The sequence below is a fragment of the Dipodomys merriami genome, unplaced genomic scaffold (assembly GCF_024711535.1).
Source record: "Dipodomys merriami isolate MVZ:Mamm:240054 unplaced genomic scaffold, mDipMer1.0.p SCAF_203, whole genome shotgun sequence".
NCBI lineage: Eukaryota > Metazoa > Chordata > Mammalia > Rodentia > Heteromyidae > Dipodomys > Dipodomys merriami.
In genome coordinates, this window is record NW_027203416.1 from 923146 (window position 1) to 941793 (window position 18648).

The following is an 18648-nucleotide window of genomic DNA, read 5'->3' on the forward strand; positions in this document are numbered from 1 at the left end:
ATAACTTCTTACCTACTTTTTTCCTGTTCTGAGATGTTTTATTTATGGATCTCTAAGAAATCATATAAGAATCATAAAATAAATCTATAAATCATATAAGAAATCTGAAAAAATAGTTTGTTAGGGATTTATAACCTACAAGGAATAATTTCAGGAAAGTATTAAGCACATAAAATGTAATGCACACCTAAAATTGTCTCTTTATTTAAAACTTCAGCAGTGGTAGTATATTTATTCTAATAACAAAGATTATAAACTAAGTTACAATAGTATTCCAAATGGAACACAGAATTAGAAAAATGAAGGGGAGCACTAAAGAATGCTACTGCTACTACTAATAGTATAAGAATAAAATTTAGGCAAAACTCCTTCAGACTAAAAGCCACAGGACAGCCCCAACATTACTTTGTTTCATATGAAGGAAAGACCTTTTTTTGTAAAGATAAGTTTTCACAGATATTAACATCAGTTGGGTATATATTTCTTAAGGCCTTCAGGAAGGATGCTCTGACAATGTTGATGGAAGCTGACTTCTTTTGGACCTACTACACAATGTGCAGACACCATTCCATGCACTGCACCTGCATTAGGGTAATTTTCGTGCTCAAGATATTTCTTCCAGTTAGGAAATGAATTAAGTATTTTATTAAAAAAAGAAGTAGGCAACAAGGCCAAACAAATTTCCCAAGTACCCAATATGGATCAGCTGTAGAACCATAATTCAAATCCAGGTTTCCACCAGGCATATCTGAGGATATTCTGTAAGTTTGACATTCATTACCTTTCAAGATGTATGGAGCAGATGAACCCACATTATCTTCCTAATTATGGTTATAATGGCAATAACATTGCTACAGAATATACATATTTTTAAATTAAAAGGGTGTGGGTAATGACATTGTAGGTGATCTTTATACCAAATAAAGACTGAACCAAAAAGAAAAGAAAGGGGCTGGGAAGGTGGCTCAGTGATAGAGCGCTTGCCTTGAATGCATGAGGTCCTGGGATCAATTCCTCAGCACCACATAAGCAAAAAGAAAAAAGTTGAAAGTGGTGCTGTGGCTCAAGTGGTAGAGCACTATCCTTGAGCTGAAGAGCTGAGGGACAGCACCCATGCCCAGAGTTCAGGCCCCACGACCGGACCCCCCCCCAAAAAAATAAAAGAACCTAGGCCGCAAATTTTAGTCATAGTACTAGCACTCATATACCATATATATATATATACACACACACACATATATATATATATATATATATATATATATACACATATATATGCTTCCTAAAATATACAGTGAGTTAATTTTTCGAAACCTGGTCATAGATTAAATATGAGGTATGAAAAAGTATGTAAGTCTGAAATGACTCCAAGGTATTTTGAGAAGACACCTGGAAGAGTTATCACTTAATCAAATAGTAATTAGGGATTGGTTTGTAGATAGAGATCAAAGCTCACTTTGGGATATTTTGAGTTTGTTAAAATCAGTAGTTAGGAGTTGTCAGTAGACAGGATGCTATTAAGGACTTGAATTAAACAGAGATGGAGAAAAAATACAGAAATAATTACTGTACTCAGTGGTAAAAAATATGAGAAGGAATATTACAGAGCTAAGCCCCGGGATACACAAATATGTAAAACATAACAAATGAAGAAAAACAGTAATAAGTATGTAATGCAGACTTATATGGGTAGGTATTTTTAATGTTTAAGGGCTATGAAGTGATTGTGTGATGACCTAAAATTTAAGAAATTCGTAAGTTCAACTATCCTTTGGGCCAACCATAGCTGATAGGTTAAGTAAAACGGGGCCACATTAGTGTGTCTTGATTTACCAAAGTGAAAATAGGCCAATATTTGGAAAGCCACTTTTTGCACATGTGGTTGGAGTGGCAATTACTGCAGTTTGTTCAACTGTCAGTAGAAAGCTACAGGTTTAGCACAATGATAGAAATCTTTCAGGGATCTGGTAGATTTTCCCTCTGTCTTCAATTTCTCTTTTATTCGGAGAGCTAAAATATCACTACTGGAAGCCTGTCCAAATTGTGCCTTTGGCAAGTTAACAGATAGTCAGTCTATCACATGCCCAAATAAAAGAGAATTGGAACAGGTTTACATTGAGCACTCACAGTAGACAGGTCTCTGGACTTTCTCAGGAAAATCCTTCTGCCATTGTGGGATGGATAGGGCTGGATAATATGCAAAATAGACACCATAGATTGAAAGTATTCTGCTAAGTTAACACTTGAGATATCGGAAGTTTTAACTGCATTGTATTGACTTTTATGAATCAGTTAATCAGATTCTTCATGCCATATGATTTTACTAGACTGTAAAATGCATACTTATCGCATTTCCTTGGTATAACGTATAGTATGTTTTGAAATTTGGTATAAAACATTTGTCTTTTCATTTATTTATTTTTAATATGTATTACTCTAGTTTTCATGAGTAGGGAAATGCCCTGGAACTTTGTAATTTGATGTCATATGTAATTTATTTTTTTTAATTCTTATTTATTTTCTATTGCAGCCCCCGGCTATATGTAATTTAAAGTGTAGTTTTCTTCAAGTGTATCATCCTTCGCTGAAGTTTTTTTCTTACAAGCTTTCTAATAAATATGTAGTCTATTCAATTTTGAAAAGTACTGCTCTACCTCCCACTTATTTGTGGCATTTCTGAAATCCAAGTTCCTCTGTGTGTCAGGGTGGATACTTTTGCTTGTAACAGTTTTGTTATTGAATACATAGCATCTGACTACTTAGGGAACAAAGGATGTGAAGTTACCGTATCCCAATAAAGAACTTCCAGGACAATTCAAGGGCAACTCATGTACTCTCTATGTAGGTGAATAGGAGCATAGAAAAGAAAGTATTATACATGAAAGTGACTGAGAGTGTGTGCACATAGGTATTCACTTATTTTTCTGTTATTATAGTTTTACATATTCAATATTATTCAATATATATATATGATCACAATTTCCAAAATCCAGAGAACCACATCCATGGGCATCGCTTTCCTTTGTTGCTCTTTGGGTAATAAGAATGAAACCTGGTATTGTCCTGTGGTAGAGAAATAACTCAGAGATTCAAACATTTTTCTTTCAATATGTTGCCTGTTCCTACATCTAAAATGAGGAAGTCTGTTAATACATAATACATTTTATAATCTATTTAATATATTTATACAATTTATAATATATTCTATATTATAATATATATTATATATAATAACTGAGTTCATAAGGAAAAATACAACAAACGTACCTATGTCCATACTTTCCCAGCCATGATTAGGTTCAGTAGAGTTAGGTGCATTACATCTCAACAGGAAAAGTCTACTGAAGTTTTGATGACCTTGAGCTAGATAAGGAGAATTTCTGTAAAAAGAGCCTCTCTTCAATTATGAGAAAAGATAAGTTTGGAAGGTTTTTTGTTTTATTTTTTTGTTTTTATTTAGGCCGGACAAGAAGCCTGAACTCTGGGCCTGAGCACTATCCATCACCTCTTCAATTCAAGGCTAGTTCCCTACCGCTCAAGCCATAACAGCACTTCTGGCTTTTTTTTTTTGCTTATGTGGCACTGAAGAATCGAACCCTAGGCATTGTCCCTGAGCTCAAGGCTCGTGCTCTACCACTTGAACCACAGCACCACTTCTGGCTTTTTCTGCCTGGGATTGCTTTGAATCATAATACTCAGATCTCAGCCTCCCGGGTAGCTAGGATTACAGCTGTGAGCCACCAGTGCCCAGAAAGTTCCTCTCTTTTAGATATTATTCTAAAAGCCTCCTATCCAAGGTCACTTCTAAGATAATAAATGGACCTATGTCAATAGTTCCTTCATACTCTTATCTCCTGTTATGGCTATGGTGTGTCTTTTCCATTGTATCCTGAACCTACTTCACAGTTCTCTTCCTAATCCATGATTCTAGATATATTACTAATAATTACCTAAATTTTGTGGCTATAAACCCTAAATTACTCAACTATTAATTTAATTTAATTTTTTTCAATATGATCGAGGTTCTGTACAAATCTGAGCTTATATTCACCTCTTGCATCTACCTCTTGGCATGAGCAGAGCCTGGGCCTAATCTACTTTAAATGCAAGAGGTTAGCCAAAGAACAGCCTACAGTATTCCTGCCTAGGAGTCAGTACAGGTAGTTGAGTGCCTGAAAGAAGCAATGCATTCCTGACATGAGAAGGGGTGAGAGAGACAACAGCCTACAGAGCAAACTGGCAGTCACAACATTTAAAAACTTCTCCTTTGGGGAAACTGACCTCCTGCAAAGTGGCAGTGAGATAACTTTAATTTTCTTATATGAAGGAAGTTGTCATGTCTCACTACATAACTCCCTTGTAATCAAAGAGAGGGTCATTCTTTTGTTTCCACCTTATGCCCAGTCTCAGTTTATGTCAGACTTTGCTCAGACTCTATTTCTACCAGAAGGTTCCTGATGAGGAGGAAAGTGTGATCTCTTGGCTTCTGACTGGCCCTTTGGGACCTGAGGCCAGTTTTAGTTTTCAACCTGTTCCTTCTGACAATGGGAAAGCTCATTCTCTTCATTGTGCCCTAGTATCGAATCTCTTCAGAGAAAGTCAAGGAATGACAGATTCTGTCTGAGTGAGTGAGTTTCTCCATTTCCAAAAGGTCAATTAATATCTGATTCTGAGACCCAGGTGAAAGTCCTTTACCAGATCCTCCTAGCTGGAGTGGATGTTAGCTCAGACTCCAAGCCATCCTCATATTTCTCTAGCTCTTTCTCATGAACCAAAAGGTTACAGGATTTTAGTTCAGAAACAAGGAGAAATGAGAGAAGCAGAAGAACCATGGGCAGGGTGAGGAATTTAGAGATTTTAGGTGAAAAAAAGGGCTCAGAAAATCTAGAATCAGGGGGCTGGGAAGGTTGCTCAGTGGTAGAGCGCTTGCCTTGCATGCATGAGGTTCGATTCCTCAGCACCACATAAGCAAAAAGAAAAAAGCTGGAAGTGGTGCTGTGGCTCAAGTGGTAGAGCGCTAGCTTTGAGCTGAAGAGCTGAGGGACAGTGCCCAGGCCAGAGTTCAGGCCCCAGGACCGGACACCACCCCCCCAAAAAAAAAGAAAATCTAGGATCACTCACATCATTAGGGAATCACATCATAAGATTAGGGAATAAATGTAATAAATTACTACCTAAATTATTAACTCCACTACTCTACATTACAAGTGTTCTGTCAAAAGTTAGCTGTCCTAGCTCTATTTTGATCAGGAAAACAAAGTTCTACTGAGTAGCTTTATCCATACCCCAGGTTGTTCTTACTCTCTACTTCTCTGTTACTTTCCTTTGCTGCATTCAATCAATGACACTTGAATGTGTTAGCATCTTCTAATCCATTTGTTATAAAGTAAAACAAATTATGGGGAAACGTTTATCTATGGTACACTTTCTTCTATGGCATATTTATTTGATGTTATTAAGTATTATTTTAATAGTTTCATTGTTAATACTTGAGAAAAATATTTTACTATTAGCAGTAATTAGTTGCACCTTTTTTTTGGTATTTTTCCACGTCTGTGTATTTTTTAAGCTTCTAACATCATCTTTTCCCCCAACTGTTGCCTTCTTAAAATTGCTTCAAATTATAAACTATATATGATGGTCCTCTATGTGTTCATTGATATATTTAAATTTTGATCTAATATCTACATATTATAGGAAATCTTCAACCTATTGTAATTGTTCTGAAAATCAATATGGATGTTCCTCATTAAAGCAAAAACACAATGCCACAAAACTTTGTGAAAGTAGGATTAGGTATATATTCAAAATATTTAGCAATGATACAGTAGAAACATTCACTTCTCATATACCAGAACATGTTTATAGCTATGAATAGCACATTTTCTTCATTCCCTCTTTCTGGTGCATCTAGGTTGATTACACAGCTTGGTTGCTATAGAATATTGATGCCATGAACATGTATGTTCATGTTGATTTATATTCCTTCAATATGTATCGAATTGCAGTAAAGGTCATCAACATATCTGTCTTTTTGGTATTGTGTAAACTTCCATTAAGATATCCCTATGGGTTGCACTAGTTTACAATGCCACAAAACCAAATATAGTTCCTGATTTATTTACCTCTCCAGCAGTTTATTTATTTGAGTGGTGGTAGCTATTCTGGTGTGTAAGATAGGATCTCAGTGACTTTCCTCTTTATTTTCCTTCGTATTTGCTATGTGGATATGAATCTCAAAATTTTCATTTATTTATTAAACACTTACATTTGTACTTCATTCCTGATTAGTGTCTTTCTTTTTCTTTGGTATTTGATCAATTTTTAAGATTTATAACATTTGATTTTTTCCCATTACAAATACTCATTTCAGTTAGTAAAAAGATTTTTTTTTCATTAGAGTGGTGCACAATTAACTAAAAACAACAGATTGTACATTTATATCACTGGATGTTTTGTTTGTATTTACAGCCAGGAAATTGATTCAATAAAGATGCTGAACTTCTTTCATTGATATACTGAAAGTATAGTATCTCATATTGGCCTAAACTAATCTCAGAATTAACAGTGAGAGCCTGGGCCACCACAGTCTGGGCTAAGTAAAACCACTAACACAGTATAAACTGCATTTAAAGAGAGCAAAGGGCTTCATAAAAGATCGAAGAAAGGCATCACCTTCATGAAGCAAATGTTGAAGTTCACAAGCAGACCTTAGGAATCTGAATATCAAGAAGATCAAAGGATAAAAGTATTTAGAGGGATAACTTTAGAACTCAAAATTGGGGAGGTGGGACAAACAATAGATACCAAAACTCAATGCTGAAGGGAAGGAGAATTTTACTCCAAACTTCAGCTGTGTCTGACTCTCTCACACAACACACACAGACACACACAGAGACACACAGACACACAGACACAGACACAGACACAGACACACACACACACACACACACACACACACACACACACACACACACACACACACACACACACACCCCTAGTGAGAGATCTTTGCCAAAGCACAGGCATTCTGGACTTAGACACCGAATACTCAGAAACTATCCATTGTGAAGGCCTTTACTGAAAGTACCCATTGTAAGTAGACATTTACTGAAAGTTAGAACTCAGATTCTTGGAAAAACCGTGAAATGTCACAATAAAGTTCTGCCCATAACTCCCCTAGCAATAGCCATCAGCAGATGACAGGAAGTACCTAAAGCTACAGATTATTTTTAATTTTTTAATGTTTTTTTAACTTTTTTTATTGTGAAAATACTGTACAGAGGAGCTACAGTTACATGGGCAAGATAATGAGTACATTTCTTATCAAGCATTGTAGCCTCCTCCTTTGTTTCCCCCTCCCATCCCTTCCCATTGTCCCCGTACCCCCCCATCGAATCCTCCTCCCCCCTTCCCCTCACCAAAAGTTGTAAAGTTCGTTTTTCTCCATAAGAACTTGTACATCTCATTGTTGCAATGGGTCCACCTGTATCCCTATTTAAACGATTTGTTTTTTTCCCCTTCTCCTCCACAAATTATTGCTTATTGCTTAGCCTGCACTCGCTAGCCAATAAGACTGTTATAAGATTACCCAGTTAACAGAAGGGTCGGGGATCTCAACTCTGACCCACTGCAATGGTGACAGTTGTGAGTCCAGGCTCGACCTTGCAATAAATGACTCTAATGTGGTCACATGAGAACTGGCTCCATGGTGGTCTTTGGGGATCCTTATCTAAGCACAAGGCTAGTGTACACAGAGAACCCCAGGGGCAGCTGTATCTGGAACAATGAAGCTTTTTTCCTCTTCTTTTCAGATAATCAATCATGATGTTGCAGTTGGCTCCACAGTTGCTCCACACCTGAGCAGGAGGAAGGAAAGGATGCCTTAGACTGCAGGACGGCCTTGTGTACCCCTGGATTTGTAAGAATGCAGTTTGTGGTCCTCTAGGCAGGGGTGGCCAAGCTGAAATGGTGGTAAACTTTGCCTGAAGGGTGGCACTCTGTGAGCCCTGCATGCATGGTGAAGCAGCCTGGAAAGCCCTGTGAACATCTCCGGGATGGCTTCTCAGTGGATTGGAGAAATTGACTCCTGTATTTGCACATGGCATGAGGCAGTTGGAGAGCAGGAATCCAGAAGATGGGAGAGGCACAGAAGCAAATGCACCTCTCCATTGAGACTCCTCGGTCATTCTAAGGAGGTTCACAACCCACACGTGGCGGCCACTGCACAGGTCCTCAGAGGCCCTACTTGTCTGGAGAGCAGTTCCTGGTCCTGATCCAGAGCTGGAACTTCCCAAGTGGCCCTGAGCTTGGCTGGGCTGGAGCGGAGTCTACTAGCCATGCTTCCTCTGCCCTGCTGAGTATAGCCTCCTAGCAGCTGCCCAGGCTACAGCACCCACAATAGGCCACCTCCTTGGGGCAGGCTGAAGCTGTGCTGACAATTCTTGCCTGGTGCCTGCTTCAAGGCAAGAGCCAGGCCTAGCCCACAGCAGAGCTGGCCCTCACTTCCAAGGGCATCGAGAGAGGCATGACAACCACAGGCCTTCACTGCCCCTAGAGGTTACCTATAAGTCCCTGACTTTGTTCTTGAAATTCTTCAGCCATTGGTTGTCTCATTTTTCATTATCAGTTTGGGTGGGACTCGAGACTTCTTCTTCTCCTCACCAAGCTAACATGCCCTAGCAAAGCCACCCAACTACCAATCTACCATATATTATGTGATTTTTTTGGTTCTCTTCTATTTTCTTCCTCCATGGTATAACTCGTTTCCACTGTATTTGAGGTCTGTGAGCTCCAACTTGCATATACAAATTTCTAATGTGGGGAGGGGAAGGGAAATTAAATGCTGAAAGAAGTACACAGTAGGACCCATTGTTACAATGAGATGAACAAGACACTATGTTGAAAATGAACTTTACTAGTTGGAAATGAAAGGTGAGAGTTGGTGCGGTGGGGAGAAAAGGGATGGCAGGGAAAAACAAAAGAGGAGGTAACAATGTTCGTTAGATAATGTACTCACTAACTTACTTATGTAACTCTAATCCCTCTGTCTACCATTTTAACAATAAAAAAAACATGAAAAAAATTATCCTGGAGTACATTAAGTTCAAATTTCCTAAATGCTCTGTAAATTAAGACCAATTTTAAATGGGAAGTAGGTTCTCAGAAACATTTTTTTGTCAGTGTTTGTGTTGTGCATTATTACCCAAGTGTACATAAATTAACAGAAGGAGAAACAATAGGGATAGGAGAAAGAGAAGTTCTGTGTTTAAGTATAATGGTTCAATAAACTATAGAAGACTCTGCAAATAAGACACTTTGAAACAATAAAGCCAAGGCCAGTATTTAGACCTATGGGAGTGACATAGAGAAAGCATTACTCCTAAATGGAACATGAAGGATGAGGCCACTTTCTTTCTTCTACTAGCTCTAAATCATGGTAGCTAATCATGCAAATTTGTAAAAACTAGAATGCAAGAATAATTCTGGTTCCAAGCAAGTCATATATAAGACCATGGACTTAACTGGGGGAAAAAATGCCATGTTGAGAGAGCAGAAATTATTCTAGCAATGAACTGGTGGCTAAGATCATATTTCTTTTTATTTCTTTTTATTTTTCTTTTCTTTTTCTTTTGATGGTAGTGGGGCTTGAACTCCATGCCTGGGCACTGTCCCTCTACTCTTCAGCTCAAAGCTTGTGCTCTACCTCTTTAGCCACAGCACCACTTCCAGTTTTGTGGTGGTTAATTAAAGATAAGTGCCTCAGAAACTTTCCTATTCATGCTGGATTTGAACTGCAATCCTCAGATCTCAGCCTCCTGATTAGCTAGGATTACAGGTGTGAGCCACTGGCACCCTGCTTAGGATCACATGTAATTCACTTGCAATATATTATCTCCTTTTATTGTACATATTTTAGTGCTGTGGAAGTGAATTGTACCTTCATAGGTTTTCAAAGCCTAATTTTCACAAGCTTGCATTTCTTCAAATAGAAATGCTATAAATTTTAGAACAGACATTAAAATAGATATAAAATTCACTTACAGGAATTTGTCCAGCGTACATCCTCTATAGTGTGTCTTTTCAAAATTTGATTTTTGGGGATTTTTTCCAGGGTCTCACACATATTTTCAAGTGCACTGTCAATGAACTACAATTCCCTTTCGAAATACGGTTTTTACTTCTCTTTAATGCATTCATAGAAGTGTAATGAATATACAATTCTTTTTTACCTTTACGACTTGAAATCTTGCTTGCTAAAATGATTGCAGTATTATAAAAATCGATCATTATGAGGAGTTTATCAATTTCTCCACAAATGCATTACTTTATTTTGTGTCATCTTTTTATGTTAGGGTCATACTAGTGAGTTTTCTTTGTCTTTTTTCTTAGATACTAAAGAGTAACTTATTTCATATGCTCCTCCTATTGACTATTAATTTACACATGTTCTTTAAAGAAATATCCTATTCAGGAAAAATTATATGGAATTGGAAGATATAAAAATACTTAAGATTCAGAATCATTGTAGCATTCACATTGTAGCATTAACAAATATGTTCCCTCTATCTGTTGGATATGTTTCATTTCGGTTATAGTGTCCTTTGAATTATGAGTATAGTGTCCTTTGAATTATGAAATGCTATCACTTCATATAATCCAGTATATTCTTGCCTTTCTTTAGCCACTAATGATTTCCATTAGAAACCTTTACTGATAAAATATCATGAATTTTTACGTTTATCTCATAGGTTTTTACATCTCACATTTAGTTTGATAATCTTTTTTTATTATAAATTTTTGTATAAGGATTGAGTTAGGCCAGGCACCTGTAGGTCACTCCGGTAATCCTAGCTAGGCAGGAGTCTGAGATCTAAAGACCACGGTTTAAAGCCAGCCTGGGCAGGAAAGTCCATGAGACTCTTATCTCTAATAAACCAATAGAAATCCAGAAATGGTGCAGTGGCTCAAGTGGTAGGGTGCTCACATTGAGCTGAAGAGCACAAGGACAGTGCCTGAGCCCAGAGTTCCAGCCCCATGAGTGACAAAAAAACAAAACAAAAGAAAAGAAACAAAAAAAAAAGGATTGATGTAGTAGTCTAAGATCATCCTGTAAATCCCGAAAGAAAATCGTGCCAATACACCCATTTAAGATTCTATTTTTATTTCATAAAGTCATAGGATAGTTTTCAAAATCTATTGACCATAGAACTGAGAAATTATTTTTAACAAATCTGTTACATTCTTCTATGTGTCTGCTCTTGTAGTAGAACTATGTTGTCTTCACTACTAAACATGATAAAAAGATTCAAAGCTAGTATGAAGGGTGGAGCTACATCATTTTACAAGATTGTACTGACTGACCTGTATTCCTTGAATTTACATAGGAGTTTATTGAACAGGTGAACCAATATTCTACGGAGATATCTAGATGTTTGATAGTCACTCATATTTTGTACCTTCAAAAAACACAAGACCCCAGATATTATATATAGAAAAATGTCTTCAGAGAATACTTGAAACAACTAAAATTAACTGAGGAATTAGTTAAGATTTAGATAACACTGTAGCATAACAAAGCTGAATGATAACAACTTGAGCTGTACAACAGAGGAAAGTGAGAGGAGAAAGAATGATGGACCACATAGGAGCTATATGTGATTGCTATTGTGTTTCAAAAACCAGAAAGACTTCAGAGAAGAGAAGGAGAAAAATAAAGTGTCCTGAGGGAAGTTTCTTTTTAATCCATCTAATAGCTTGTACTAAAATCAATGGAAATGGGAAAAATTAAAATAGAAATTAAAGCGTTGTATATACATGTTGTAATAGGAATATGATAATTTTCAAAGAAATAAGAGAGAGAATAGTTAAACTCTAAAGGGAAAAGGAATGAAGAGAGAAAAGAAGCAAAGTAAAACCTTTATCAATAACAAACACAAGAGTTTGGAAGTGGAATTATTCTAAATTACAATAAAAATTGCTAGCGTGGATAGAATATGGATGACACGTTATCATATATAATTTTGAAAAAGCATACTAGGAATGAAAGTCATGGTTTAAAACACTATTTGGATTATAACTAGACAGTATAGCTCAGTGGTAAACCATTGGCTTCGCATATGTGAAGCAATTGTGTGAACTCCCAAGCATTACAAAGTACACACACACACACACACACACACACACACAAACCACATAAAAACACACACACACACCACATACACACATTTGCAATATTGATATTATCATATTAAACGGAGGAAATTATCACAAACAGTAAAAGTATGTTAATATATGAAATAATAATATTGCTCATAGTATTTAAAAGTTTAGTAGAAAGAAAATAGTCACAATATACTTGGATTTTAATAGATTAAGTAAATTGAAAATTAATAGAAGACATGAGAACTTTTGCAAATAAGTTTTAAATAATAAAAATTTTGAAACATGTGTCCTTTTATTTTAACAAATGATTGATATTACTGGTGTTTTAACTCAAGATTTAGAATATGATAGCGAGGTGCTGTATATAACGCTAAGGATGGCTATGTCCATAATCATTTCACTCTGAATAGTTTTATACTAAGGTCTCATAGTTTCCCAGTCCCTCCCGAATTACAAACTCTATTTACACTTCCCACCATAGCTAGAAAATGGATGTCACAAATCACCATGCCGAGCTCAAAGTTTTTTTTTTTTTAATTCAAGTAAAAGTACTTCCAAAAAGTGACCAAGTAATGAAGCCTTTCTTAGTAAAGTATGTGCTTCATGAAAATACTGTAAGTATTTGTTACCTGGACAAATATTTTTATACTATAAGAAAATAAATGTATTTAGATTCACTAACCATATAAAATTAAGAAATTAATTTTTAAATAGCCACATGTTAAATATTATAAAAGCAAAATATATGTGTCTGAATAATTTACATGTGTAAAAATCATGCAAAATTAAATTAACTGATCCTAAACTTTGAAAAAAGAATTACTCTAAAGAAACAAAAGGAAACATTTAAGCTCAAAATTTGAAATTTAGAAAATAAAATGAAGTAGGGGCTGGGAACGTAGCTCAGTTGTAGAGCACTTGCCTTGCAAGCATGAGGCCCTGGGTTCGATTCCTCAGCACCACAAAAGCAAAAAGAAAAAGCCGGAAGTGGCGCTGGGGCTCAAGTGGCTCAAGCGCTAGCCTTGAGCTGAAGAGCTGAGGGACAGGGCTCAGGCCCAGACTTCAGGCCCCACAACCGGACCCCCCCCCCAAAAAAAGAAAAGAAAATGAAGTATACTCTTTAGTTGACTTATTTAAGTGTAAACGCTCTGTATATCAATTTTATAATAAAAAATGCTTGAACAAAAAAAGCAAAAATACCCATTGAACAATGGCAACAGCAAAAGCATCAATAGTTCTTGTTTTGAGTGTACAAAAATATCGTTGGAATATATAACAATGTTCCTTCCCGAAGAAATGTACTCATTACCTCATTTATGTAACTGTAACCCCTGTGTACATTACCATTACAATAAAATTAATTTGAAATTAAAAATAAACCAAATAATATACCAATTAAGAATTCTTAGAAGCCATTGGTTAAAAACATTGTAAAAAACTCCCCTAAATATCCAAGGAATATACTTTGATGATACTATTTAAATGCTTCAACTTCAGCAGAAAAGCAAAAAGTTTAAAAACTGTTACAAAGTAAAGTAATAAATTAGAATATATTACTATTAATAATAATCATATGACGAATTTATAGTGGTAGTCAAATATGTAAGAAATGAGGCAACTTGCCATTCATTTGCACTTAATAAGTGAGAAAGAATTTTCTAGGTATTTTTAAATTGTCACAAGTTTAATGAAGAAATTATTCTGTCACATCATATGATAATCAGACAAAGCTGATATTAGAACAAAGAACAGATTTATTAAGGTTTTGGATGTTAATGTATATACTTATTTTGGTTGTGGAAAATGTGGCGATTTCAAATTGGGGTATATTGTTCTTGCAGGCCGGCATCATACCTGTGGTTAATTTTAGGATAGTGGTTCCCTTTCCACAAGAACATGCACCTGCTCTGTCCTTTTAGCCTTCCCATCATCAATGGCATCAGAGTTGCACACCAACTTTTCTAGCTTGCTACCTTGCCTGGCCTGAATCCTCAGTCCTTCCAATCTTAGTTTCTAGATAGTGCAGGATGGTGGAAATGATCCAATTCACCCAGCTATAGATTGAGAAATAAGTCCACTAAATTTTGGCCTGGGTTCTGTCCTCAAGCCTCCTAAGTAGTTAAGAGTACACATGTGATACCCTGGTGCCAAGCAGTAAGAATATTTTTAAAGCAAGTAGACATATATATATATATATATATATATATATATATATATATATATATATATATATATATATATATATATATGACTTAGGCTTGTGAATACCTCAGGAAAATAATAAAAGAGCAGTGAAGCACAGAGGATAGGTAGAATTTTAACTAGCTACTCAGAGGCTGAATAAGCTTTGCTAGCTACTCGGGAGTCTGAGATCTGAAGACCACTGTTCAATCATGAAAATACAAGCGATTATCTTAAAAAAAAAAAAAAAACACAAAAGGATTGTAGCAGTGGCTGAAGTACTAGACCACTATCCTTGGGCACAGAAGGTGAGGAATAGTTCCCAGGGACTATCAAGCCTCAAGAATGATGAATGCATGCATGAGCATATGCACATGTTCGTGTGCATACTCGTACATGCATGCACACATATACAAACATAAATGAATATTTCAATGTGAAGTTATTTTTTTTTACCTTGCTGTACTTTATTTCCCTGTATTAGTTCACAAATTAACAAAATCAGCTAAGGACGTATTTACATAAAATTCATCATGTTTCTCTAAAATCTATTCTCTTTTTGGAAGCCTGCTTTTATTTGTCCCAAAAGTAAATTATTCAGGAAGTCAATTCATCACTCTCAAGTCTATAGTATTAGATGATTGTTTAGATTCCTCCTAGCAATATGATTTTTTTTGAAATCCTGCTTCAAGCTATATATTTCTTTCACTAGAAGAGAAACCTCTGTCAAACAATTAATAATAGCTTATTCTCCTCCTGGCATTCATCTGTAGTTTTATTTTCTTCATATATTTCATGATCTCTCTGTGTATGCCAAAGTCTGCGCTTAGCATGAGTATACCATTCATAGATACTGAAATTGCTTTGGAATAAATAATGTTCCCCCTGACTATCTTGAAAAAGAAGAATTGGTTTCTTAGAACTTTAAGTAAGAACTTGAGGGAAAGAAACAAAAGGATAAGTGAGGAACAACTCAACACAGATTCAAATGAAACAAAACAACCCAAGACAACAAAAATTAATTCAGTACTCAAGAACCTGCAGGAAATGAAAGATTTTAAAAAAATCAGCTATGACAAGCTTATGAAATTCGTGACTACATGGGAGTGCACTGTTGGGAGGATAGTGGCTAAAGCCCAGACTGAACAGAAAGTTCTGTACACAATGCAATGCACCTGTTATTCTAAATTCCAGGAAGAATAACATCAAGTGCACTGAGACCAAGTTCATACACAAGTAGGAAGCTAGTTTCTAGCTGAAAAATAATCAGGATAACTTAGGGCTGGGGGCATGACAAAGTGGTAAGAACATCCATTTAAGGGGCACAAAACACTCAATCAAATTCTAGTATTAGGGGTAAAAAAGATATGATTTAAATAATTAGAACAATTGTAATACTTGAGTATTTGAGTGGAGAAAAATCCATTAGTGAGATAGAATGAACCCACGTTCCAATGCTACTTTAGTGATAATATTTAGTGGTACTTGAGACAAAACAGAGTTACCTTGCAAATGAGCATGGATGTACATTTGGGTGATGGAAATACTCTACTTACAGAGGTGTAAATTTGACTTTTTTGGGTAGATTGTAGTTCTTGAACTAAGAGCCTGGGTGATGTCCTTGAGCTTTTTCTCTCAAGGTTACTACTCTAATACTTTGAGCCACAGTTCCAATTCTGATTTTCTGTTGGTTGTTTGGAGATAAGAGGCTCATGGACTTTCCTGCCCAGGATGGCTTCAAACCATGATCGTCAGATCTTATCCTCCTGAGTAACCAGGATTCCAGGCATGAGCCGTCGACATTTTTAATAATTCAGTAAATTGTATAGTTACAGAAGTTATAAATTATCATTGTAACTTGTGTAATATATGTGTATGTATAGATCAATGCATACAGTTAGAAATATATTGATATATTTTTGCATCTACAGTAGATTTATGAAATCATCCTTCATTATAAAATTAAATGGAAGCTTTAGTGTGGTCTTGTTTGTAAACATTTGAGTAAATGACCAAAAGTGGGATTGCTGGATCATAGGGGAGTTCTATGTGAAGTCTTTTGAGGAACCTCCATACTGCTTTCCAAAGTGGTTGAACAAGTTTACATTCCCACCAACAATGAAGTAACGTTCCTTTCTGTCCACATCTCCTCCAGCATCTGTTGTTGTTAGAGTTCTTGATTTTTGCCGTTTTAACTGGAGTGAAGTGATATCTCAATGTTGTTTTGATTTGCATTTCTTTTATGGCTAGGGATGTTGAACATTTCTTCAGGTGTCTATTGGCCATCCTTCTTTCATCTTCAGAGAAGTTTCTCTTTAAATCTTTAGCCCACTTATTTATTGGGCAGTTGTTTCTTTGAGGATTTGTTATTGGGGGTTTAAGTTTTTGAGTTCCAAGTATATTTTAGATATGAGACCCTTGTCCGTTGTATGGCTAGTAAAGATCTTCTCCCAATCCGTGGGCTTTCTATTGATCTTGCCAGCTATGTCATTTGCCCTGCAGAAGCTCTGCAACTTTATGCAATCCCATTTGTCCAACCTTTCTTTGATTTGTTGTGTTTCCGGGTCTCTATTCAGAAAATTTCGGCCTGAGCCAAGGAGACCTAGGGTTTCTCCTATTCCATTCTGTAATGTTTTCAGAGTGTCTGATTTGAGTTCAAGGTCTTTGATCCATTTGGAGTTGATTCTGGTGCAGGGTGATATATAAGGATCTAGCGTTAGGTTTCTACATGTAGTTAACCAATTTTGCCAGCACCATTTAATGAAGAGGTTGTCTTTCTTCCATTCTATTGTTTTAGCTCCCTTATCGAAGATTAGATGGCTATAGGTTTGTAGGTTCATTTCTGGGTTTTCAGTTCTATTCCATTGGTCCTGAGGTAACACTATAGCTACCAGCACAACTATGTTTATTGCAACATTATTTACCATAGCTAAGATATGTAACCAACCCAGATGACCCTCAGTAGATGAATGGATCAAGAAAATGTGGTATATATACACAATGGAATTCTATACCTCCATCAGAAAGAATGACATTGCCCCATTTGTTAGGAAATGGAAAAACTTGGAAAAAATTATATTAAGTGAAGGAAGCCAGGCCCAAAGAAACATAGGTCCCATGGTTTCCCTTATTTGTAATATCTAGTATATGTATGAGTCAAGCGGAAAAGGTCAGATAATGTGATGTCAGGAAAATGAACCCTTAGATGTGTATTTTAATGTTTTTTTCTTTCATGCATGTGTTTCTAACGCATTTATAAGATTATCTCTTTGTTGCTTTGTATGTCCCTCCCCCACAGTATAACCCCTGCTTTCACTATATTTGATGTCAGTATAACTGGTGGAGGAGATGGGGAAAAACCAGTAGTTTAAGGATAGAGGTGGACCTGTTGCAACAATGAGAAGTACAAGTTGTCATGTCCAAAACGAGCTTTACAACGTCGGGGGGGCAGGGGGGGAAAGGAGGAGGATTAGGATGGGGGGGAGGGTGGAGGCTGGGAAGGGATGTGAAGGGTAAACAAAGGAGGAGGCTGCAATGCTTGGTAAGAAATGTACGCATTATCCTGCCCATGTAATTGTAACTCCTCTGTACAGTATGTTCACAAATAAAATAAAATTAAATTAAAAAAATAAAATTAAAATGGAAACACTTTTAATAAGGAGCAAAACAAAGGGAATTGTTACACGTTACTACTTGTTGAATGGAAGATGAATTGTGAGAATCAGTTTGGGAAAACCATCTCTACTTTAACAAAATGGATAATTGCTATTAATTTCAATCAACTTTGGTGGGGGGGAGTATTGGATGAGGGGGCGAGGGGAGGCTGGGAATGGATGTGAAGGGTAAACAAAGGAGGAGGCTGCAATGCTTGATAATTATCTTGCCCATGTAATTGTAACTCCTCTGTACAGTATGTTCACAAAAAATAACATAAAATAAAAAAGAAATAAAAAAGAAAAAAAAGTGTAGGGAAAAGTTATATAAAGATCCATTACACTTAAATCATGATTTATTGAATGGAAATTCCCTTGTACAACTAGTTAAGATAATAAAAATATAATTAAAAACAATGGAGACATCTGATCTTAAACTGTGTTCTCTTAAACCATGAGTCAATAAAATAGTTTCCTTCTCAGAAATTTTCTTTGCAGGTATTTTCCTCATAGTGACAGAAAAATGATCAAGGCAATGAATATCAATACATGACATTGCACATCAAAAAGAGACACAATAAAAATCACAGTAAAAATGTTAGAATTCACCACATGATAAAATAACAGTTAGAATGTGCCAAATGCTAAT